Below are 26831 nucleotides of genomic sequence, written 5' to 3'. Positions count from 1 at the left end.
TACAAAAATGCCCAACTGTGATAACTGGAATCTGGTGCCACCATGTCTACAGTTGGTCTTTTGGATGGGGGGGAAGAGTTCTCCACAAAGAGTTAAAACTGACTCCTCCGAACCTCTTGTTCAGACTATGTCTTCTTTCTAGCAGATAAACCAGGCCAATTACCTGTTCACACCAGGGGGTCATAGCTAAACAGAGGTGAGAAGTAGTTTAGAGTTCTAGCTCTTATTCATTTTTCAAATTATCAGGAAGCCATGTAGTTAATAGATTGTTCCTATTTCATATTACATTTGTGACCATTAATTTTTACAATTGACTAATTCTTCATTGTGTTATTTCCTCTTTTTCCTTCCCCTTATTTGGATACTCTTAGCCACCTGTGTGGAGACACGTGGATCAGTGGGTGCTCTCATCCGTTGGCCTGGTTATCATCAGATAGACTGCACGGACCAGGGCGCATCCCACTGAACGCCCGCACTCCTTCCCCGTGGGCAGAACACTCCTCAGACCACACAGGGTGAGGGAACCACACATCGGTAAGAATTTATTGGTCATCAACAGAAAAAATATATTGCACCTTCCCAGCAAGAATACAGATGATACAAGCAACATAGTCCCACCCTTCTGCTGACCTGCCAGGGATTAGAATTTCTGTCACTTTTGGGCTTCCAGGGCCAATTATCCCAGGCAGCAGCACCGTGCTTTTGGCAGGCACCCACTGAGAGGAGATAGCGGCAAGCCTAGAAGGCCAACCGAGGATCACAAGATATGTAGCCAGGCGGCCAAACTGTCCCAAGCTGGCTTCTCCAGCGAATTTGTGGGCTCAGTGTTGAGCAGTGAAGCAGTTCTGTGATCCTTCAGCTGGAACTGTGAATCCTTGGCTGAAGTCCTGTAGAATATCCGCCTGGTGACAGAAGCAAGGCCCTTTTATACCCCTCAGTTTTTAATTCAGGGTATTGGGTCTTACATTATTGTTTAGAGATGGCTGTTCTCTCATTGGTCGCAAGTTTAATCTGACTGCATAATTTTCCTCTGAATTATGTAGTGAAAGGGGCTGAAGCAATCCACATATACAGAAAATCCACATTTAACATACAATGGGTCTCTGATCAGTCTGAAATGAGACAAGAGCTAACTTCTCTTCATTCAAGAGACAAAGGAACCAAAAGGTCTGGCCTAATTAAGAACAGTTCACCTCCCACACAAATGGCCAGATGCTGAGTCGTCACAGTCAAACCTCCATGTATCACAGTCTGTGACTTTTGGCTCACTGCCAGTTTCCAACCCTGCACCCTTCAGACTCTGGCCCTGCACCTATCAGTCTCCGGTCCTGCACCCTTCAGACTCTGGCCCTGCACCTATCAGTCTCCGGTCCTGCACCCTTCAGACTCTGGCCCTGCACCCTTCAGTCTCCAGCCCTGCATCCTTCAGACTCTGGCCCTGCACCCATCAGTCTCCAGTTCTGCACCCTTCAGACTCTGGCCCTGCACCCATCAGTCTCCAGTCCTGCATCCTTCAGACTCTGGCCCTGCACCCATCAGTCTCCAGTCCTGCATCCTTCAGACTCTAGCCCTGCACCCATCAGTCTCCGGTCCTGCACCCTTCAGACTCTGGCCCTGCACCCATCAGTCTCCAGTCCTGCATCCTTCAGACTCTGGCCCTGCACCCATCAGTCTCCAGTTCTGCACCCTTCAGACTCTGGCCCTGCACCCATCAGTCTCTGGCCTTGCACCCATCATGCACCCCGTCTTCTTTGTGCCTATAGAGCTGTGGAGTTTGGATTGGACTGTGATATTTGGCCATAGTATGACTGCAGAACGCTGTAGGTAAGGTCACACTGAAGTTGTTGTAGAAGGGACGGCTCATCCGGTGAGATCAGGTGAATGGCGCACAGGTGCTGCTGGAAGGACTCCAGTCCATTACAGATAATTGCAGCTTATATTCTTTATAGTGTTTCCAGCTGCTGAGCCCGAGGCGTCCCTTCATTAATGATGTGTACATAGACTCTGAACATTTGCCTTCTGCAGTATTAATGTTCCTGCAGCTTCTTCTCTCTGCACATTTCCATCCTGACGACTTCAGATCTCCTGATCCAACGAATCCATCAGGTGGAGCGTTCACAGCCATTGACTGGTGAGTGTCTGCAGCGCTGGGGTCCACAATCGCACCAAGAACAAGGAAGAAATAAGTCATATCAGTGTTAGGGCTCATTCACACACAGGTACAGGGACAGCACAAATATGCTACATAGATGGCTCTGCAATCACATCCCAGACCATGACCTGAGGCACCCTCAGAGTGCGTCTGTTATCCTTTATTGCAGGAGCATCGGACACGTGAGATAGAGAATAGAATATAATGTGCTTGTGTGCCAACCATGGAAACCTGACTAGAAGACGTACAGGAGACACGTGTGAACGGGTCCGAATAAGATTACCCCACACATATCATCCCTACAAATAAAAGATTCAACAACTATAGTAGAAAGCCGGCTCCCCCTGTAGGATGCTGCGGAGAGGAGTCACCAGATCCGCACAGATCACACCGGCTCAGGCTTCAGAAGAACAGTATTCTCAGAATTAGAATCATCAGATCCATATTTATCTGTTATAATATGAACTATGGTCCCAACTAAAGCCCGCTTTACACGCTACAACAAATCTAACGATGTGTCGGTGGGGTCACGCACATCTGGCATTGTAAGGTACATTGCAGTGTGTAACAGGTACGTGCGATTGAACGTAAACCCGTTCATTGCATGCACGTCGTTCATTTCCTTACAATTGCACGTCGGGTTGTGCAGTGTTCCCGGGGTAGCACACATCGCAGTGTGTAAAACCCCGGGAGCGATGAACAGATCTTACCTGCCTCCCGCGGCACCCGCCGGCTATGCGGAAGGAAGGAGGTGGGCGGGATGTTTACGTCCCGCTCATCTCCGCCCCTCTGCTTCTATTGGCCGGCTGCCGCGTGACGTCGCTGTGACGCCGAACGTCCCTCCCACTCCAGGAAGTGGATGTTCGCCGCTCACAGCGAGGTCGTATGGAAGGGTTAGTACGTGTGACGGCAAATAATCGATTGTGCGACACGGTCAACAAATTGAACAAGTCGCACATACGATGGGGGCGGGTCACATCGCATACGATATCGTATGGGATATCGTAAGGTGTAAAGCAGCCTTAACTCATACACCTACAACTAACTCATAGTCAACTATGTATCTAATATATAAAACTGAGTGTATGTATGTGTGTATGTATGTACAGTATGTATGTATGTATGTGTATGTATGTACAGTATGTATGTGTGTATGTATGTACAGTATGTATGTATGTATGTGTGTATGTATGCACAGTATGCATGTATATATGTATGTATGTACAGTATGTATGTATATATGTATGTATGTGTGTATGTATGTACAGTATGTATGTATGTATGTGTGTATGTATGTACAGTATGTATGTATGTATGTGTATGTATGTACAGTATGTATGTATATATGTATGTATGTGTGTATGTATGTACAGTATGTATGTACAGTATGTATGTACAGTATGTATGTGTGTATGTATGTACAGTATGTATGTATGTATGTGTGTATGTATGTACAGTATGTATGTGTGTATGTATGTACAGTATGTATGTGTGTATGTATGTACAGTATGTATGTATGTATGTGTGTATGTATGCACAGTATGCATGTATATATGTATGTATGTGTGTATGTATGTACAGTATGTATGTGTGTATGTATGTACAGTATGTATGTATGTATGTGTGTATGTATGCACAGTATGCATGTATATATGTATGTATGTGTGTATGTATGTACAGTATGTATGTACAGTATGTATGTACAGTATGTATGTGTATGTATGTACAGTATGTATGTGTGTATGTATGTACAGTATGTATGTATGTGTGTATGTATGCACAGTATGTATGTATGTGTGTATGTATGTACAGTATGTATGTACAGTATGTATGTATGTATGTGTATGTATGTGTGTATGTATGTACAGTATGTATGTATGTATGTATGTGTGTATGTATGTACAGTATGTATGTGTGTATGTATGCACAGTATGTATGTATATATGTATGTATGTGTGTATGTATGTACAGTATGTATGTGTATGTATGTACAGTATGTATGTATGTATGTATGTGTGTATGTATGTACAGTATGTATGTGTGTATGTATGCACAGTATGTATGTATATATGTATGTATGTGTGTATGTATGTACAGTATGTATGTGTATGTATGTACAGTATGTATGTATGTATGTATGTGTGTATGTATGTACAGTATGTATGTGTGTATGTATGCACAGTATGTATGTATATATGTATGTATGTGTGTATGTATGTACAGTATGTATGTGTATGTATGTACAGTATGTATGTGTGTGTGTATGTATGCACAGTATGTATGTATGTATGTATGTGTGTATGTATGTACAGTATGTATGTACAGTATGTATGTATATATGTATGTATGTGTGTATGTATGTACAGTATGTATGTACAGTATGTATGTATGTATGCATGTATGTGTGTATGTATGTACAGTATGTATATATGTATGTGTTTGTTCGCTAAAGGAATCCACACCATCGCATTTACAATCACAAAATTTTACACAGACACCTCATACGACCCAGGGAACGTCATAGACTGTTTTGATGAGAAAATTTAACCCTGCGTTTTACAGTTACTCTCCAAAAAACCTGTTTCTATTAAAGTGCATGGAGCTGGAAGATATTAGGTTATTATTAGCAGCTGTGATTGCAGGCTATTGGAACAAAGGACATTCATAGTATAAGAAGTTTGTGTGTGGTGTGAGGTAATAAGATGTTGGGGGAAAGAGACAGATGAAGACAGACAAGGAAAGAGACAGACGGGGAGAGAGACAGTTACTATCCCGGGCAACGCCAGGTACTACAGCTAGTAAATTATAAATTCCATCTAAGTGGATCAATTCCACTAGTAAATGCTTTATTATTAGAAATATTTTTGAGAACACACAGTGCAAAAAGTGTAGTTTTAAAACCAATCAGCCATTAAGGTAGTAACAACAGGGCACTATCACCTGGGATTACAGCAATGCAAAGCATAATTCATAACATTGGAGGATAAATCACCATCAGCACATATATCTCAATAGACCGTTCATATTACACATGGGGACCCAATAACTATGGATGAACAATATACTGTTTATTTACTGTTTAATAAATCATAGAAAGTTATCTAAACCCAATGCCAGTATGTATGTATAGATTGGCTTCAGCATCTATACTGCACATATTCCAATTATTGAACATCAATAAAATATGCTCTCATGTAAAGTGCACATAGTAAGTAATCTTGTACCGCCCCGTGCTCGGCAGCCGAGCCGCTCGGATCCGGACCTTCACTGGTGGCTCGAGGGTCTCCGGACCCGGGGGTCTCGCGGTCACTTCAACTGAAAGGGGGGTTGTGGTTTGGGGATGTAGATGTACGGCCGGAGCCGTGTTAAGTTCGTGACGCCATCCACAGTGTGTGGTGAAGGTGGACACCACCGCTGCAGTTACGGGCCACCCGGGGGAGATGTTTGGCAGCAAGTTGTTAACCCCTCCATGGGCAGGGATGGTGGCCCCGTTGGGGTTGGTTGGCGGTGCAGGGAGATGGGCGACTGGAGGGTGCTGTTGTACTCACTATTAGTAAACACACGAGTCTCTGGTAAACCAAGGTGATGATGGTCGGTGTCCGCAGTCGGCTGCAGTCGGCTTCCCCCACCCGGCTGGTGGTCTCTGTCTTTCTCCCGCACCTGTGTTGGATGGTGGACTGCCTGTGCTTGCAACTCCAGGAGTCCGCTCCCGGCTTGTGGTTGCCTAAGGAGCCCTTTGCCCACAGACGCTGGCCCGTGGGATATCAGAGCCATGGTGGTGGCTTTCTATCCCCCTCATTGGGCTGTTGTCTTCAGTCAGGACTTTTGGGTGGGACAGGACCTCTAGTCCTAGCCGCAATCAGTTAATTAGCTAGCCCCCAGTAGCTTCTGGACCTAGCTTCAGGGTCTGAGTATCCCCCTTTGTGCTCCGGTTTCCGAGTCGGTTCCCTGGGGCGGTACCAACGGGCTACAACCCTGTCCCGGTCCACCACGGTTCCACCGAGCAGTCTTCCCGACTCCTGCAGACGGAGACCGCCGTCTGCCTCCTAGCCAGAGGTACCAGGGCTCCTACCCTGGCACCTGCGCAGATTGGTTTCTCTCCTCTGCTGGAGCTGCACACAGCTCAGGCCCACACAACTCTCCAACTGTTCTGAACTTTCCCGCCTCAGGCTTTCCGAACTCCTCGGTGGGTGTCTTCCAACCGCCTGGCTCCGCCCCCTGGTGTGTCCATCAAGCCCTGAGGGGGTGACTAGGGTTTAAATGTTTGACTGAATGTTACCTATGAGGGACAGGTGTAATGCGGGGCCCTATCCGTGACCACCTGGCCTGGCCAGGGTGTCACAATCTGGTTATTGCACATCCATGCTGACCTCATATAACGTGCGTAATCTGGTTATTGCACATCCATGCTGACCTCATAATGTGCGTAATCTGGTTATTGCACATCCATGCTGACCTCATATAACGTGCGTAATCTGGTTATTGCACATCCATGCTGACCTCACATAACGTGCGTAATCTGGTTATTGCACATCCATGCTGACCTCATATAACGTGCGTAATCTGGTTATTGCACATCCATGCTGACCTCATATAAAGTGCGTAATCTGGTTATTGCACATCCATGCTGACCTCATATAACGTGCGTAATCTGGTTATTGCACATCCATGCTGACCTCATATAAAGTGCGTAATCTGGTTATTGCACATCCATGCTGACCTCATAATGTGCGTAATCTGGTTATTGCACATCCATGCTGACCTCACATAACGTGCGTAATCTGGTTATTGCACATCCATGCTGACCTCATATAACGTGCGTAATCTGGTTATTGCACATCCATGCTGACCTCACATAACGTGCGTAATCTGGTTATTGCACATCCCTGCTGACCTCACATAACGTGCGTAATCTGGTTATTGCACATCCATGCTGACCTCACATAACGTGCGTAATCTGGTTATTGCACATCCATGCTGACCTCACATAACGTGCGTAATCTGGTTATTGCACATCCATGCTGACCTCATATAACGTGCGTAATCTGGTTATTGCACATCCATGCTGACCTCATATAAAGTGCGTAATCTGGTTATTGCACATCCATGCTGACCTCATATAACGTGCGTAATCTGGTTATTGCACATCCATGCTGACCTCATATAACGTGCGTAATCTGGTTATTGCACATCCAAGCTGACCTCATATAACGTGCGTAATCTGGTTATTGCACATCCATGCTGACCTCATAATGTGCGTAATCTGGTTATTGCACATCCATGCTGACCTCACATAACGTGCGTAATCTGGTTATTGCACATCCATGCTGACCTCACATAACGTGCGTAATCTGGTTATTGCACATCCATGCTGACCTCATATAACGTGCGTAATCTGGTTATTGCACATCCATGCTGACCTCACATAACGTGCGTAATCTGGTTATTGCACATCCATGCTGACCTCATATAACATGCGTAATCTGGTTATTGCACATCCATGCTGACCTCATATAACATGCGTAATCTGGTTATTGCACATCCATGCTGACCTCATATAACATGCGTAATCTGGTTATTGCACATCCATGCTGACCTCATATAACGTGCGTAATCTGGTTATTGCACATCCATGCTGACCTCATATAACGTGCGTAATCTGGTTATTGCACATCCATGCTGACCTCATAACATGCGTAATCTGGTTATTGCACATTCATGCTGACCTCATAATGTGCGTAATCTGGTTATTGCACATCCATGCTGACCTCATATAACGTGCGTAATCTGGTTATTGCACATCCATGCTGACCTCATATAACGTGCGTAATCTGGTTATTGCACATCCATGCTGACCTCATATAACGTGCGTAATCTGGTTATTGCACATCCATGCTGACCTCATATAACGTGCGTAATCTGGTTATTGCACATCCATGCTGACCTCACATAACGTGCGTAATCTGGTTATTGCACATCCATGCTGACCTCATATAACGTGCGTAATCTGGTTATTGCACATCCATGCTGACCTCATATAAAGTGCGTAATCTGGTTATTGCACATCCATGCTGACCTCATATAACGTGCGTAATCTGGTTATTGCACATCCAAGCTGACCTCATATAACGTGCGTAATCTGGTTATTGCACATCCCTGCTGACCTCATATAACATGCGTAATCTGGTTATTGCATATCCATGCTGACCTCATATAACGTGCGTAATCTGGTTATTGCACATCCCTGCTGACCTCATATAACGTGCGTAACCTGGTTATTGCATATCCATGCTGACCTCATATAACGTGCGTAATCTGGTTATTGCACATCCATGCTGACCTCATAATGTGCGTAATCTGGTTATTGCACATCCATGCTGACCTCACATAACGTGCGTAATCTGGTTATTGCACATCCATGCTGACCTCACATAACGTGCGTAATCTGGTTATTGCACATCCATGCTGACCTCATATAACGTGCGTAATCTGGTTATTGCACATCCATGCTGACCTCACATAACGTGCGTAATCTGGTTATTGCACATCCATGCTGACCTCATATAACATGCGTAATCTGGTTATTGCACATCCATGCTGACCTCATATAACATGCGTAATCTGGTTATTGCACATCCATGCTGACCTCATATAACATGCGTAATCTGGTTATTGCACATCCATGCTGACCTCATATAACGTGCGTAATCTGGTTATTGCACATCCATGCTGACCTCATAACATGCGTAATCTGGTTATTGCACATTATTATTATTATTTATTATTATTTATTTATAGAGCACCATTAATTCCATGGTGCTGTACATGAGAAGGGGGTTACATACAAAATACGTATACAAGTTACAGTAGACAGACTAGTACAGAGGGAAGAGGGCCCTACCCTTGCGGGCTTACATTCTATAGGATTATGGGGAGGAGACAATAGGTGGGGTGTAGGTCAGGCGGCGGCTCCGCACGGTGGTCGGGCGGCAGCTCCGCACGGTGGTCGGGCGGCAGCTCCGCACGGTGGTCGGGCGGCAGCTCCGCACGGTGGTCGGGCGGCAGCGAGTTCATTGTAGATTGTAGGCATTTCTGAACAGATGAGTTTTCAGGTTCCGTTTGAAGTTTGCAAGGGTAGGGGATAGTCTGACGTGTTGAGGCAGCGAGTTCCAGGAGACTGGGGATGCTCGGGAGAAGTCTTGGAGTCGGTTGTGTGAGGAGCGAATGAGAGAGGAGAGGAGGAGATCTTGGGAGGACCGGAGGTGACGTGTTGGAGTGTAGTGGGAGAGTAGTTCGGAGATGTACGGAGGGGAAAGATTATGCACAGCTTTGTAGGTCAGTGTTAGAAGTTTGAATTGGATACGGTGGAAGATTGGAAGCCAGTGGAGGGACATGCAGAGGGGAGAAGCGGGGTGGTAGTGAGGAGAGAGGTGGATAAGTCGGGCAGCAGAGTTAAGGATGGACTGGAGAGGGGCGAGCGTGTTGGCAGGGAGGCCACAGAGGAGGATGTTACAGTAGTCGAGGCGGGAGATTATGAGGGCATGCACTAGCATTTTAGTAGATTGCAAATTGAGGAAAGGGCGGATTCTGGAAATATTTTTGAGTTGAAGACGGCAGGAGGTGGTGAGGGACTGGATGTGTGGTATGAAGGATAAGGCAGAGTCAAAGGTCACTCCGAGGCAGCGAACTTTGGGTACTGGCGAGAGCGTGGTGTTATTTATTGTAATAGATAGATCAGGTGGAGAGTGTAGGTGAGACGGAGGAAAGATGATTAGTTCAGTTTTGGCCACATTGAGCTTTAGGAAGCGAGAGGAGAAGAAGGAGGATATAGCAGATAGACATTTCGGGATTTTGGACAGCAGAGATGTGGCATCTGGGCCAGAGAGGTAGATCTGGGTGTCGTCGGCATATAGGTGGTATTGGAAGCCATGGGACTTTATGAGTTGTCCTAGGCCAAATGTGTAGATAGAGAAAAGTAGGGGTCCTAGGACAGAGCCTTGAGGGACGCCAACAGAGAGATGGTGGGATGAAGAGGTTGTGTGAGAGTGGGAGACACTGAAAGTGCGATTTGAGAGGTATGAAGAGATCCAAGAGAGGGCAAGATCTCTGACACCAAGGGAAGAGAGGGTCTGTAATAGGAGGGAGTGGTCAACGGTATCGAAGGCTGAGGACAGGTCTAGGAGTAGGAGTATAGAGAAGTGCTTGTTCGCTTTGGCAGTAAGCAAGTCATTTGTGATTTTAGTCAGGGCAGTTTCGGTAGAGTGATGTGGACGGAAGCCGGACTGTAGGTTGTCAAAGAGAGCGTTAGAGGAGAGGTGGGAGGAAAGTTCAGCATGGACGTGCTGTTCCAGGAGTTTTGAGGCAAGTGGGAGTAGTGATATGGGGCGATAGCTGGTAGTAGAGGTTGGATCGAGGGAAGGTTTCTTTAGGATAGGTGTGACTGTTGCATGTTTAAAGGCAGAGGGGAAGGTTCCAGTCGTTAAAGATAGGTTGAAGAGGTGGGTTAAGGCTGGAGTAAGGATGGTGGTGAGGTTGGGAAGGAGGTGGGATGGCATGGGGTCAAGTGCGCAGGTGGTGAGGTGCGCTTTTGAGAGCAGACGTGCAAGCTCTCCTTCGGTGATGGTGGGGAGGAAGTTTATGGGAGAGGGGCAGTGGTCAGCTACATGAAGGGGTTGTGGTGGCTGAGCAGAGAAGACTTGCCTTATTAGGTCGATTTTTTCTTGGAAATAGGTGGCCTCATAATGTGCGTAATCTGGTTATTGCACATCCATGCTGACCTCATATAACGTGCGTAATCTGGTTATTGCACATCCATGCTGACCTCATATAACGTGCGTAATCTGGTTATTGCACATCCATGCTGACCTCATATAACGTGCGTAATCTGGTTATTGCACATCCATGCTGACCTCATATAACGTGCGTAATCTGGTTATTGCACATCCATGCTGACCTCATAACATGCGTAATCTGGTTATTGCACATTCATGCTGACCTCATATAACATGCGTAATCTGGTTATTGCACATCCATGCTGACCTCATAATGTGCGTAATCTGGTTATTGCATATCCATGCTGACCTCATATAACATGCGTAATCTGGTTACTGCACATTCATGCTGACCTCATAATGTGTGTAATCTGGTTATTGCACATTCATGCTGACCTCATATAACATGTGTAATCTGGTTATTGCACATCCATGCTGACCTCATAATGTGCGTAATCTGGTTATTGCACATCCATGCTGACCTCATATAACATGCGTAATCTGGTTATTGTACATCCATGCTGACCTCATATAACATGCGTAATCTGGTTATTGCACATCCATGCTGACCTCATATAACGTGCGTAATCTGGTTATTGCACATCCCTGCTGACCTCATATAACATGCGTAATCTGGTTATTGCATATCCATGCTGACCTCATATAACGTGCGTAATCTGGTTATTGCACATCCATGCTGACCTCATATAACGTGCGTAATCTGGTTATTGCACATCCATGCTGACCTCACATAACGTGCGTAATCTGGTTATTGCATATCCATGCTGACCTCATATAACGTGCGTAATCTGGTTATTGCACATCCATGCTGACCTCATATAACGTGCGTAATCTGGTTATTGCACATCCATGCTGACCTCACATAACGTGCGTAATCTGGTTATTGCACATCCATGCTGACCTCATATAACGTGCGTAATCTGGTTATTGCACATCCATGCTGACCTCATATAACATGCGTAATCTGGTTATTGCACATCCATGCTGACCTCACATAACGTGCGTAATCTGGTTATTGCACATCCATGCTGACCTCATATAACGTGCGTAATCTGGTTATTGCACATCCATGCTGACCTCATATAACGTGCGTAATCTGGTTATTGCACATCCATGCTGACCTCATATAACGTGCGTAATCTGGTTATTGCACATCCCTGCTGACCTCACATAACGTGCGTAATCTGGTTATTGCACATCCAAGCTGACCTCATATAACGTGCGTAATCTGGTTATTGCATATCCATGCTGACCTCACATAACGTGCGTAATCTGGTTATTGCACATCCATGCTGACCTCACATAACGTGCGTAATCTGGTTATTGCACATCCATGCTGACCTCACATAACGTGCGTAATCTGGTTATTGCACATCCATGCTGACCTTATATAAAGTGCGCATAGTGAGTACATTGATATTATTGCATATTCATATTAACCAGTTATATTCCCCATGTTTTCATATAATGCATTGAATACCCAGCCTGTATACAATAAATAGCAGGCGGTTACAATGGCTCTAATCTGCTTGTAGCGATAATTTGTTATTCTGCCTGGAGCCATAAATATTAAGGTTATTCATATAGATCATATACAGTGAGTTGGGCAGCTGTGAAAGTACACGTCTATATAGCATTCACGCCTCCCTATCACTTAGGCTAAGTTCACATTTCCGCTAAAATCTATCAGTCACAATCCGCTGCTCTTGTAAACAGCGGAATCCGTTTAGCGGATTCCGCTGCTCCCATAGACTTGTATGAGCAGCGGATTGTGACTGATGATGCTGCGTTGCAACCTCCGCCCGACTGATCAGTCGTGGAACGACTGACCGCCGGGCGGGGGGAACGCAGCATGTAACGTTTTTTGAGCAGCGCGATCCGTCGGATTTCGCTGCGCATGCTCTCTGGCTCCCTGCACACGTCACCAGCTGTGGTTGGTTACCCGATATTTACCCTGGTTATGGTGCAAGGAGCCAGCGCTAAGCGGTGTAGGCCCGTAACCAAGGTAAATATCGGGTAACCAAGGTAAATATCGGGTGCTTTGCTGTTACCCGATATTTAGGCTGGTTACGTGTGCAGGGAGGCCGACACTTCCCCGCTCGGCCCCGCCCCCTCCCGCACTCCGCACATGTATGTACACACACACACACGTCCCCAGCCATGCAGACAAGCACTGACACCCTCGTCTGGCCCCGCCCCCTGCTCGGCTCCGCCCCCTCCCGCACTTTGCATGTGCACACACACACATACATACATACATACATGCACATACACACACTCACTCACTCACACATACACTCACCTGTCCCCAGCCATGCAGACCGCAGCACTTCCACTGACATCCTCAGCGCCTGGCCCCGCCCCCTCTCGGCTCCGCCCCCTCCCGCACTTTGCATGTGCACACACACATACATACATACATACATGCACATACACACACTCACTCACACATACACTCACCTGTCCCCAGCCATGCAGACCGCAGCACTTCCACTGACATCCTCAGCGCCTGGCCCCGCCCCCCGCTCGGCTCCGCCCCCTCCACATTCAGCATGTGTATATATACACACACACACTCACCTGTCCTGCAGTCCCTGCGGCACTGACGTCCTCAGTGCCACGGCCTCGCTCGGCTCCCCCCACCCCACCCCCCCGAACTCCGCCCCCCGCACACAACGGAATCCGACAAAAAATTCTGTTCTTTGTCATCCGTTGTACAGCGTTGAACAGCGCATCAGTCACATGCGTCAAGCGACGCATGTGACTGATACAAAACAACGGAAATGTGAACTTAGCCTTAAATATATCAAATCAGATGAGTCCACATTGTATGCACCTGCAGTGGCCATTGACGGTCCCAGGTCACCCTGCCCCAGAACTCAACGCGTTTCGCCGGAGCTTCGTCCCGGAGGTGCAGGGACAGTGAAGTCGTCAGTCTTTATGCCCCCTAAGTGTGTGCACCTGTAAATCACGGCGCACACCCGACAGCCGCCATCGCTTTCGCTGCTGCCCTCGGCGTCCTGGAAGTACCTATCGCACATGCGCGCAAGTCCGATCTCCCATTGGACGCCAAGCACAACAGAGAAGGAGGCAGCGGATTGGCCAGTGCGCGCACATACAGTGCTTCACCGTCCACCATATCAAGTATGGGCACATGTATGGGCAAATTCGGTAGTTACCTTATACTAATACATAGATTTATCAAGTACACATAATCAGACGTGACCACTGAACCACGCTTTTTCCAAGGCTTCCCCTATCACCCCTGAGGGATACCCTCGCTGCTGTAATCTGCCCATCCATTCATTTGTTCAAAAACATTGTTTCCATCATTATTAATTCTTATTAACGGCAAAAGTTGTGTATCAGGCAAAGACTGTGTAGTGTTCCATGGGTGTGCGCTGCTCTAGTGCTGCAGGGGCGTGGAGACGTGCCTATATACTCTTCTCTCTATAGAGCCCAAACTGGAAAATGTATTCACAACACTACCCCCCATGGTTCCAGGTTCCTGAAAACCGGTATCACTCCCGTCAGCACCACAAAGTCAGACTGGTGGGAGGGACAAAGTCACACTGGTGGGAGGGCCAAAGTCAGACTGGTGGGAGGGACAAAGTCAGACTGGTGTGAGGGACAAAGTCAGACTGGTGGGAGGGACAAAGTCAGACTGGTGGGAGGGACAAAGTCAGACTGGTGGGAGGGACAAAGTCAGACTGGTGGGAGGGACAAAGTCAGACTGGTGTGAGGGACAAAGTCAGACTGGTGTGAGGGACAAAGTCAGACTGGTGGGAGGGACAAAGTCAGACTGGTGGGAGGGACAAAGTCAGACTGGTGTGAGGGACAAAGTCAGACTGGTGGGAGGGCCAAAGTCAGACTGGTGGGAGGGACAAAGTCAGACTGGTGGGAGGGACAAAGTCAGACTGGTGGGAGGGACAAAGTCAGACTGGTGGGAGGGACGTAGTCAGACTGGTGGGAGGGACAAAGTCAGACTGGTGGGAGGGACAAAGTCAGACTGGTGGGAGGGACAAAGTCAGACTGGTGGGAGGGACGTAGTCAGACTGGTGGGAGGGACAAAGTCAGACTGGTGGGAGGGACAAAGTCAGACTGGTGGGAGGGACAAAGTCAGACTGGTGGGAGGGACGTAGTCAGACTGGTGGGAGGGACAAAGTCAGACTGGTGGGAGGGACAAAGTCAGACTGGTGGGAGGGACAAAGTCAGACTGGTGGGAGGGACAAAGTCAGACTGGTGGGAGGGACAAAGTCAGACTGGTGGGAGGGACAAAGTCAGACTGGTGTGAGGGACAAAGTCAGACTGGTGTGAGGGACAAAGTCAGACTGGTGGGAGGGACAAAGTCACACTGGTGGGAGGGACAAAGTCAGACTGGTGGGAGGGACAAAGTCAGACTGGTGTGAGGGACAAAGTCAGACTGGTGGGAGGGACAAAGTCAGACTGGTGGGAGGGACAAAGTCAGACTGGTGGGAGGGACAAAGTCAGACTGGTGGGAGGGACAAAGTCAGACTGGTGTGAGGGACAAAGTCAGACTGGTGGGAGGGACAAAGTCAGACTGGTGGGAGGGACAAAGTCAGACTGGTGGGAGGGACAAAGTCAGACTGGTGGGAGGGACAAAGTCAGACTGGTGGGAGGGACAAAGTCAGACTGGTGGGAGGGACGAAGTCAGACTGGTGGGAGGGACAAAGTCAGACTGGTGGGAGGGACAAAGTCACACTGGTGGGAGGGACAAAGTCAGACTGGTGGGAGGGACAAAGTCAGACTGGTGGGAGGGACAAAGTCAGACTGGTGGGAGGGACAAAGTCAGACTGGTGGGAGGGACGTAGTCAGTGGAGTGAGAGCCCTCAGAGAGTGAGGAGCTGGGGAGTTGTAACTCCCGGGAGTGACCTAGGTTGGGTCCGGGACCAGAGGAGTCGGAGACCCGGTTGCAGGGTAATGCAAAGGGGTGTACTGACTTAGTCTTGGAGGACTCTTTATGCTGTTTTCATCGCACTAATAATCCTATAAAAATAGGAAATCGCACACTGTGGGTAAAGGACTTTATATCACGTAGAACATCATTTGTATAATATTGTATCCGGCGCCCTTGTGACTTTATATTGGTAAAACCATCCGTCCACGATTCATCACATTCCGGGAACATCAGTGCTCAAGTCTTACCGCAGAAGGTTCACCCAAACTGATCCAACATGTTAGAAAGTCGCACTTCAGCGATCCAGAATGTCTGTATATTGCAGGTAGTGAAAGGGTTAAAAGCCCACCTGAAGGAGGAGATTTGCATAAAAATGTGTTAAGAAGAGTCTTGCTGGATTATAGATTTCAGAGCCCCGGGCACCTTAGGGTTAAATAACAATGAATTGTCAGCCTTTCTCTAGCGTTCCATTGTATTTGTCTGATTCTAGACTCTGTATTTCCTAGATATGATGTCACACAGCGTATAGAAATATTCTCCGGAGCTTTGTAAAATGTTTTGAAGTGTTTTTAACCTGCACTATTGTGCACATGTGTAATTAAAGACGCCACACACCCACTGTAAAGGAAGTGAAGATGGCGTCAGCACACGCAGAAGTGCGATTACCTGCGCCAAACGGCCGTCATCCACTCGCCACCGCCCAACCCCCTCTCCCCATATTCTGTTTTTGTTTAGATGAAATAAAGCCATAAGAAATGTGGCATCTGGGAGAGTGACAACCTTCTTCTGACCTCATGAAGTGATCTGGATGAAATCTGGGGTCTGGCTGAGCACCCCATAGCTCGTGCTGCTGCTCCGGTGCTCCGCTGCTGCTGGGCTATGGAACACAGCTGAGTTTCTTTAGTGTTGGATGATTTTCTTGCGTCTCGGTGTGTACACAATCATAGGGAAGACTGCTGACTTGACAGGTGTCCAGAAGGCACACACTCCACAAGGAGGGTAAGCCACAAAAGGTCATTGTTCAACAAGCTGACTGTTCACAGAGTGCTGTATCCAAGCATATTAATCAAAAGTTGAGTGGAAGGAAAAAGTGTGGTAGAAAAAGGTGCACAAGGAACCAGGATAATCGCAGGCTTCATAGGCTTGTTAAGAAAAGGCCATTCAGAAATTTGGGGTAGATTCACAAGGAGTGGACGTTGCTGGAGTCAGTGCTTCTAGAACCATCATGTGGCACCCAGGGGGAAGGGTTTCAGGTCTGGTTTCATACCTGTTACTCATCACTGGACTGGTGCGGAAGGTCTGGGATGCAGGCCCGGACTGACCATAGGGCAATTCTGGCAAATATGTGTGGGGGGCGGTGGGGGGTGCATTGTATTATGTCTGGGGAGGGGTTAATGGGGGGTGCATTGTATTGTGTGTGGGGGGAGGGGTAATGGGGGTACATTGTATTATGTGTGTGTGTGTGTGTGTGTGTGTGTGTGTGTGGAGGGGGTAAAGGAGGGTGCATTGTATTGTGTGTGCGTGTGTAGGGGGTGATGGGGGGTGCATTGTATTTGTGTGTGTAGGGGTAATGGGGGTGCATTGTATTGTGTGTGTGGGGGGGACAGGCAATGGAGGGTGCATTGTATTGTGTGTGTGTGTGTGTGTGTGTGTGGGTAATTGGAGTGCATTGTATTGTGTGTGTCTAGGGGTAATGGTGGTGCATTGCATTTAGCGTGGGGGAGGGGTAATGGAGAGTGCATTGTACTGTATTGTGCGTGTGTGTGTGTAGGGGTAATTGGGGTGTATTGTGTGTGTGTGTGGGGGGGGGGTAATGGAGGGTGCATTGTATTGTGTGTGTGGGGGGGAGGGGTAATGAAGGGTGCATTGTATTGTGTGTGGGGGGGAGGGGTAATGGGGGGTGCATTGTATTGTGTGTGGGGGGGAAGGGGTAATGGAGGGTGCATTGTATTGTGTGTATGTGTGTGTGCGTGTGTAGGGGTAATTAAGGTGCATTGTATTGTGTGTGTGTGTGTGTGGGGAGGGGTAATGGCGGGTGCATTGTATTGTGTGTGTTGGGGAAATGGGGGTGCATTGTATTGTGAGTGTGTGTGTGGGGGGGAGGGGTAATGAAGGGTGCATTGTATTGTGTCCCTCGACGTGCAGCAACGTGATGACATCAGCACCTTGCTGATGTCATCACAGTGCTGCGGGCGCCACACTGCATGCATCAGGCAGCGATAAGCGCTCCATGGAGGAGCCGAAGATATTAATGGGGATGAGTGGGGAGGGGCTGAGGACACATAACGGGGAACATTTGTGAAGGAACACAGCTTTGTGACAGGCAGAGGGGAGTGCTGTATTCTGAGGGAGGGGGGAGGCAGGAGTGTGTAGTGATGGGGGTAGTGTAATTTGTGTGTGTAGGTGGTGATGGGGAGGTGCATTGTATTATGTCCGGGGAGGGGGTAATGGAGGGAGCATTGTATTGTGTGTGGGGGGAGGGGTAATGGGGGGTGTATTGTATTGTGTGTGTGTGTGTGTGTGTGTAGGTGTAATAGGGGTGCATTGTATTCTATGTGTGTGGGGGGAGGGGTAATGGAGGGTGCATTCTATTGTGTGTAGGGGTAATGGGAGTGCATTGTATTGTGTTTGTAGGGGTAATGGGGGTGCATTATATTGTATGTGGGGGGAGGGGTAATGGAGGGTCATTATAGTGTGTGTGTGTGTGTGTGTGTGTGTGTGTAATGGGGGTGCATTGTATTGTGTGTGCTGGGGCCAGGGGTAATGGAGGGTGCATTGTATTGTATTATTGTATTGTGTGTGTGTGTGTATGTGTGTGTGTGTGTGTATGTAGGGGTAATGGGGGTGCATTGTACTGTGTGTGTGTGTGTCTGTGTGTGTGGGAGGGAGAGGGGTAATGGAGGGTGCATTGTATTGTATTGTGTGTGTGTGTGTGTGTGAGTGTGTTTGTTTGTGTGTGTGTAGAGGTAATCGGGGTGCATTGTATTGTGTGTGTATGTGTGGGGGAGGGGTAATGAAGGGTGCATTGTATTGTGTGTGTGGGGGGGAGGGGTAATGGAGGGTGCATTGTATAGTGTGTGTGTGTGTAGGGGTAATGAGGGTGCATTTTATTGGGTGTGTGGGGGGATAATGGAGGGTGCATTGTATTGTGTGTGTAGGGGTAATGGGGGTGCATTGTATTACAAAGGAGCAGTTTGGGGGGGATGTATAAATAAATAAATAATAATAATATTAATAAAGGGGCAATATGGGGGGATATATCGGAGAGAGACAGTGTGGGGGTATATTATAAAGAGGGGACATTATAGAGAGAAGCTGTGTATGGTGAGTGACATTATGGAAAGAGGCAGCGTGGGGGTTTATTAAGGAGAGAGGCAGTGTGGGAGGTATTTTGGATAAGGGTAGTGTGGGGAGGATATTTTTTGAAGGAAGCACAGCAATTATTCAGGTGCACAGTGTGGAGACAAGGGCTCAGTGGGTGCTCTTGTCCACTAAAACCCGCCGCCTTTAGAAAGACAGCGTGGCTCAGGGCTCATCCCAACTGAACGCCGGCCTCCTTAACCGTGGGCGTAACACTACTCAGACAACACAGGGTGAGGGAACCACAATAATTAGACTTTATTGGATCCCCAAACAATTAACGGCACATAACACATAACCAGCAAAACACACAAATGTAACAGGCAACAGAGTCTCACCCTTCCGCTGGCTCACCAGGGATTAGAATGTCCATGCCTCAGAGGTTCCAGGGCTATTTACTCCAGTCCAGCAGCACCCCGCTTTTGGCGGGCACCCACCGAGAAAGGAATAATGCCAGATTTAGGAAGCTGTGTGAGGTCTGCAAAGTCTGTAACAGGTGACTGAACTGTCCCAACCTGAGTGTCCTCCTTAGGTAGTCCTGGTTTGATGTTACAATCCTGGCAGCTGGAGTCAAAATCCCTAGACTGTGGATATGGTCTCCAACCGGAACCGGAGTCCCTAGATTGAAGCCATAAGATATCCTGATCCTCTAGTCAGCTCCTAAGAGCTTAGACTGGATCCATCAGCATCCATCAACAACCACCTGGTGGCTTAAAGAAATCCCTTTTTTTTTTTAAACACAAATTTTATTGCAGTTTTCAGAATCATTACAATATGTCTAACATTTGAACAAGAATAAATTCACCTTACCAATTTACCCCCCTTGTCTTAACCCACCCTCTTTTATTCCCACTTTATCCCCCCCAACATTTTTAATACACAGAACACCAGGTATAAGTCGCAAAAGAACACACAGCTCCTCTATATTCTGATTCCCGTTTGAAGCCCTATTTCTCTGAAACCCTCGTCTCGCCCTACTGTCTCTACTGTGTGTGTATTTTCAGCTTTCCCAATGTGCCTTGCAAGTCTCCCAGTAGATACCATTCCGTATTAGTGAAAGGAGATACCACGCTCCGTATTTCTGCAACTCCATACTGTTGTACTATAAATCTCTTCCATTTTTTAAAAAAGTTTCCCGTTAGTTCGTCCTTATTTCTTTCGGCTTCCAACTTTTCAATATTGAGCAGCTTTTTAATCTGATTGACCACCTCTTCCTCTGATGGAACAGATTCCTCGAGCCATCTGCGTAGTAGGGCCTTTTCCCTATCATAGCAATATTATGGAAGAGTCTTGGAATCGTAGTCCCCCGTGTATCTCCTCCTCCTTCCCCTTCTTTAGTCCTGTGGTGGAAAATCCATAACAATGGGTCTAGTTCCATTTCCACTTCCCATACTTTTCTATAAGTGTCTTCATTTTTCCCCAAAATTTCTGACTTTCTGGGCACTGCCAAATCCCGTGGTATAAGTCCGTTTTCGGCTGTTTCCATTTGGGGCAATGTTCTATTTTATTCATCGTCTGCTTGGTGGGGATGTTAAAACCATAAATTGCTCTGTGCATTAATCTAAACTGTGTGTCCCTCCAGCCCTCATTAATCACCTCCTTCCTCATCCTCATCCATCCCTGCTGTATCTTTTCCCCTGCCTCTGTATCTTTTAGTTGTCGTGCCCACGCTCCCCAGACCTGGTCCGAGTGCAGTGGTACCAGTGCTGTTCTCAGATCTTTGTACAGGGAGGAGATAGAAATCTCCTGTTTATCCTTCATTAAGAAATCCCTTTTATAGCCACAGCCTTCCACTTGGATACACTGCATCCTCATCAATTGGTTGGACAAGATCGCCTCTCCCATTGGATGAATCTCAAGCTGCATGGACAATGTTCATCCAAATGATGTCTACAGAAAGACTGAGGGTATACATGTAGTCTGGAAGTCACCGACTAGACAATGGCTACTAAGGTAATTACATTAGCAATACACAACTACAATACAATGATTACTGGAAGAGTATGGAGAAACAATACGTCTGGCTTTCAGTGGCCAACACAATTACATGAGTCAACAAGAGTCTTGTAAAAACAATGAGGGACTTCTCCCCCGTCTATAAACAATCTATCATCCTGTCTGGTTGAATGTTAAGAAACTTTAACCCATGAGAGTCCATATCATCACATTCCTCCCCCTTCTTAATATTAGCCAGACAGGATAGGCTTCCGATCATCCTTCTCCACCTGTTGGGAAAGCCCATCCGCATTTCCATGGTTCTTGCCCTGTTTATGGGAGATGGAAAAATTGTAAGATTGTAATGCCAGACTCCACCTGAGCAAGCGTCCGTTGTCCCCGGCAGTGCGATTTAGCCAACTCAATGGATTGTGGTCAGTGAGGACTGTGAACTCATTGCCATAGAGGTAGGGCCGCAATTTTTTCAGGGCCCAGACTATGGCCAGGCATTCTTTTTCTATGGTGGCGTAAGCCCTCTCTCGGTCCAACAGCTTCCGGGAGAGGTACGCTATCGGATGTTCCTCACCGTTGTCCCCCACTTGGCTAAGTACAGCTCCTAGTCCTGTGTCCGATGCGTCTGTTTGGACAATGAATCTGCGACGGAGGTCAGGAGCAGTCAGGACTGGGCTTTGGGCTAGCCGGTCTTTCAATTGGAGGAACGCAGTTTCACATTCTGGGGTCAAGATAAGGTTACGGGCATATCTTTTGGTTGTGAGGTCAGTGAGCGGTTTTGCAATGGTACTGTAATTGGGCATAAACTTTCAATAGTAGTTTGCGGTTCCTAGAAACGCACAGACCTGTTTTTGATTGACCGGGCGTGGCCACTGGGTAATGGCTTCTACTTTTGCAGGTTCAGGACGAATGCACCCACTTCCCACCCGATGTCCCAGGTATAGCACTTCGGCCATCCCCATTTGGCATTTGTCAGGTCGGATGGTGAGCTGGGCTTTGGCTACCCTCTGCAGCACCTGGGACACATGCTGAAGATGCTCTTCCCAAGTGTCGCTGAAGATAGCGATGTCATCCAAATAGGCCTGGGCATACCCCTGACATCCCTCTAGTAAATGGTCTACCATCCTCTGGAAGGTGGCCGGGGTATTTTTCATCCCAAAAGGCATGCTGGTAAACTCAAAGAGGCCAAAAGGGGTTATGAAGGCCGATTTCTCTTGAGCGTCTTTTGTGAGTGGGATCTGCCAGTATCCCTTGCTCAAATCGAGCGTAGATATAAACCGAGACCCCCCTAACCTATCATCCACCCGGGGCATGGGGTAAGCATCTGTAATCATGACCTCATTGAGCCGTCTATAGTCCACACAGAAACGAGTACTCTTGTCCTTTTTTGGCACCAACACCACACTGGCAGCCCATGGGCTATGGGAGGGGACTATGACTCCCATATTTAACATGTCATCCACCTCGGCCTTCATCATTGCCAACACAGGAGGGGTCACCCGGTAGGCGGGTTGTCTTAGTGGGGTGGCTGCCCCTGTATTGACATGATGCTGGACCAGGGGGGGGTTCTACCAGGCTGACTTGTGAACAGGGTTTCATATGTTCCGAGTATGTCTGATATCTGTCGCTTCTGTGATGGACAAAGCTGCTCCCCTAGTGATACATCTTTTACCCCCATTTCCCTTTTGGAGTCCACTAATAGGTCTGGGATCTGGTCCAACTCTGGATCATCTAACTCTGGACAGCAAACTGCTAAATTGGTGACTTCTCGTTCCTCATAAGCTTTTAGCCTGTTGATGTGGTAGGTACGCTCACGAACACCTGCTCGATCCAGGGCCACGGTGTAGTCAGTATTGCCACATTTCTTGGTAATGGTGAATGGACCCGCCCACATGGCTTGCAGCTTGTTTTTCCGTACCGGTACTAGTACTAGGACCTTCTGTCCACAGGCAAATTCTCGGGGCCGGGCAGTGCGGTCGTAACATCGTTTTTGCCTTTCCTGAGCCACTTCTAAATTCCCGTGGGCTAACGCCATGAGGTGCCTCATCCTTTCCCTAAACTTTTGAACATAGTCCAGTATGGGAACCTCTTCTGTGGGGAAGGTGCCCTCCCAACTCTCTCGTACCAGCTCTAGGGGCCCTCGTACTTTTCGGCCGTACAGCAATTCAAAGGGAGAGAACCCAGTGGAGTCCTGCGGCACCTCCCGGTAAGCAAAAAGGAGCTGCTACAAGTTTTTCTCCCAGTCCCCCCCCTCGGACTCCACATATCGGCTAATGAGCTGTTTGAGCGTTTTGTTGAAGCGCTCACACAATCCATTTGTTTCAGGATGGTAGGGGGTTGTGCGCATGGGGCGGACTCCATGTTTTTCCCACAGGGTGTGAATCAGTCCACTTTGGAACTGTGCCCCCTGGTCAGTCAATACTTCCTGTGGAACCCTACCCGGCTAAAGATGTCCAGTAGAGCCTGAGCCACGTGCTCTGCATCTATGGAGGTTAAGGCAACGGCTTCTGGGTAACGAGTGGCAAAGTCTATCAGGGTGACGATGAATCTTTTTCCACTGCGGCTGGGGATGGCTAAGGGGCCTACTATATCAATGGCAACTCTCTGGAACGGTTCTCCTATCAAGGGCATGGGTTGAAGTGGGGCACGGCATGGGGCTCCCCCCATACGCTGACACACTGGGCAAGAGGCTCTGTATTTTTGCACTTCTTGAGTGACCTTTGGCCAGAAAAAACTACGCAGCAGGCGGGCCCGAGTCTTTTTGGTCCCCATGTGCCCAGCCGCAGGAACATCATGAGCTAAACGCAATGGTTGGGGTCGGTATTGCTGGGGTACCACAAGCTGATGTACACGGGTCCAGGGTTTTTCTGGGCAGGATGCGGGCTTCTCCCGATATAAGAGGCCTTTTTCCCATCTATACACCTCCCCCTGATTTCCTCCCCCAGGTTGGGCGGCCGCACTACGGATAAGCTCTAGGGTGGGGTCTGACAGTTGAGCTTCCCTGAACTCCTTACGATCTATCTCCCCCCAATCAATGGCCACAGTTGGGTCTGATGTACTCACATTTGTTGGCTCTGACGAGGAGGCTGAAGATTGAGGAGGAGAGTTCTCCTCTGATGGGCTGGAAGAAAGACCTGCACCAGGATGGTGTTTGGCTTGGCTGCGGGTGATGGCGGTGACAAACTGGCTGGATACTCCTTGTCCTAGGTCCTTTCCCAAAATTACAGGGGTGGGGAGGCCGTCCATGAGCCCTACTTCCTTGGTCAGTTCCCCAGTCCAACTGCACTCGTGCCAGAGGGATGTTCGAGCGCTGGCCCCCAGCAAGGGTGATGGTCACTTGGCGGCCAGGTAAATGATGTTCTGTGGGAACAATATCTGGGCTGACCAGGGTGATGGAAGATCCCGAGTCTCGAAGTCCCTGAGCCTGTATATCACCGACCTTGACCGTCTGGATGTGGGGATGGAGGTTGGCTGGTGTACGGTGTCCGGCCTGCCGTAGGGTGTGGACTGGGTAAACCACTTCCTCAGCTATTGGTGTTTCTCGGGAGTAGCATTCAGCAGGTCTCGTTGGTTCATCTCGGCATATGTTGACTGGTAGACGGGCTCCAGGCTTGGGGCCCCGGTTTTGTAGACACTCTTTGGCCATGTGTCCAAGGCGCCCACACGTATAACAGCGCCGTGTGTTACGAGGGGGACCCGGGGAAGCGTGCCAAGATGGGAAATGGACAGCTTCCGCCGGTCAAGGTCCACTGTGCGGTGTAAAGGACCGCCGCTATGGTGGGTGAAGAGTGAGCGGGTTGCTGCTAGCGATTGTCTGGAATGTCACAGACGATCTATGTACACCGATCTTCCCTAACCCGTGAGGGTTGTATGGCACGGATCTCACGGCTCGGTGTACCTGTTGCACGGGGAAGCACAGAGGTGCCCACGCACGTGTGCCAGTGGAAGTCACGAGAATATGGCACGAGGGTAGCACAGAGGTGCCCACGCACATGTGCTTTCAATAACCAGGTGAGTCCGGTGGAGACTTGAGGAGCTCACCTGGGACAGGAACACGGCCTGTTGAAGGGGATACTGCCGGAGCAGCAAGGCAGGAACACGGCCTGCAAACGAGGTACTGCCTAAGCAGCAAGGGCCAAGCCCACAAAAGACAGTAATGCCTGAGCAGTGGCGTGGCAGCATGCTGCCAGACATCCAAACATAGAAGGACGGTCGCGCGCCGCCATGATGGCAGGAGGAGCTTTTAAGGAGGTGTCGTTCCACCCAAGGGCGGGCGCGAGGCGGAGATGACGGACTTGACCCAATCAGGGTCCACGACGTCCCAGCCTGGCCAGTCAGGATTCACCACGTCACCTGCCTTGTCATCAAGCCGTGTGACGTCAGTGGGCGAATCAGAACCCACCACGCATAGCACATGCTCACCCTCCTGCCTCTGGGAAATAGAGGTCTCACAATGCGCAGTGATAACGGGAGTCTCACTGCTTCCCTGAGCAGTAAACCTCTGCACATTGCGCAACCTCACAGACCTTCGGGGCCGCTGAGCAGGAGGGCCTGCGGCAGGCCAGGAATGGGAGACCGCTTCACTCCTTGTAACAGGAGAACCACTAGGTGTCACCCTTCTGCTGCCTCTCTGAGAAGGTATCTCCTGCACACTGCACAGTCTGGCAGACCTTCGGCGCTGCTGAGCAGGAGCGCTCGTGGCAGGCAAGGAATGGGAGACTGCCTCAGTCCTTGCCTCAGGAGAGCCATGAGATGTAACACCGTGGATTAGACAAGTCACCCACCCTGTTGGTAAACCTTTGTCTTGTTGGGGCTTCTGTGGGGTAATGAGTTAGTCCAGCATGTGAGTCTGGGGGTTGCTTGGATCCATGGTTGAGGGACCTCCTTGGATCGGTGGGCCTATTGGGCCTCCAGCTGGGTTGGTTGGCTGTAAATTCGTCAGCCAATCGCACTGCTTGCTCTGGGGTGTCGGGCTTCCTGTCAGCTACCCATTCTCGGATTTCCGGGTCCATCTTCTCCAGCAGCTGTTCAAACACTATCACATCCCGGAGGGCAGCAGCGGAGTGGGCAGCCCGACCAACGAGCCAGCAATTACAGTGTCGTCGGAGTTGACTGCCAAATTCGACATGCGAGACATAGTCCGGAACTTAGTGCGATGTCTCTCGGGTGTTATGGTAAAAAGGGCAAATAAAGTGTCCTTAATAATTTCGTAGTCCAAGCAGTCCTGGGGCCCAAGTGATCGGACAGCCTCCTGGGCCCGGACCGGCAAGCTTGTCCACAAGTATTTGGACCACTCATCTGTGGGCACCTGGTGCATACGCATTAGCATCTCAAAGTTTTGCAAGTGTTCATCTATCTCAGTGCTGCAATCATTAAACACTGGCACGTCCCTGTAGCGAAGATGACTTCCTTGGTGGTGGTCTATCCTGGAGGTAGGTGCTGATGGTGAGGAAATTGGAAATCCAAACACAAATTGCAGAACACCAGCCCTCTCTTCCCTTGAAGCTTCAGGCCCCAATGCAGCCAACAATTCCCTGACTCGGTCTGCTTGGGTTTGGTTTGTTTCCAGACTGTCACTGGATCTAGGATGAGATACAGGGTTTACCTCCTCTGATACCACAACGGCAGTGTCCTCATCGTCCTCTACATCATTCTGGGCATC

The 26831-nt window shown here is 48.6% G+C and overlaps 1 protein-coding gene across 1 annotated transcript in view; it reads left to right on the top strand.

The window, feature by feature from the left end:
• Positions 1–2041: 2041 nt before the first annotated feature.
• Positions 2042–26831, top strand: part of LOC142313190 (inactive pancreatic lipase-related protein 1-like) — a 143509-nt gene continuing 118719 nt past the window's right edge. Inside the window, exon 1 of the mRNA XM_075352174.1 lies at positions 2042–2131. The gene's annotated coding sequence lies outside the window, so the exon portion shown is untranslated. The remainder of the gene's footprint in view (positions 2132–26831) is intronic.

This window comes from Anomaloglossus baeobatrachus, chromosome 5 (genome assembly GCF_048569485.1).
Source record: "Anomaloglossus baeobatrachus isolate aAnoBae1 chromosome 5, aAnoBae1.hap1, whole genome shotgun sequence".
NCBI classification, from domain to species: Eukaryota; Metazoa; Chordata; class Amphibia; order Anura; family Aromobatidae; genus Anomaloglossus; species Anomaloglossus baeobatrachus.
Note: the sequence above shows the minus strand (reverse complement) of the source record. Positions and strands in the feature narration are given on the sequence as shown.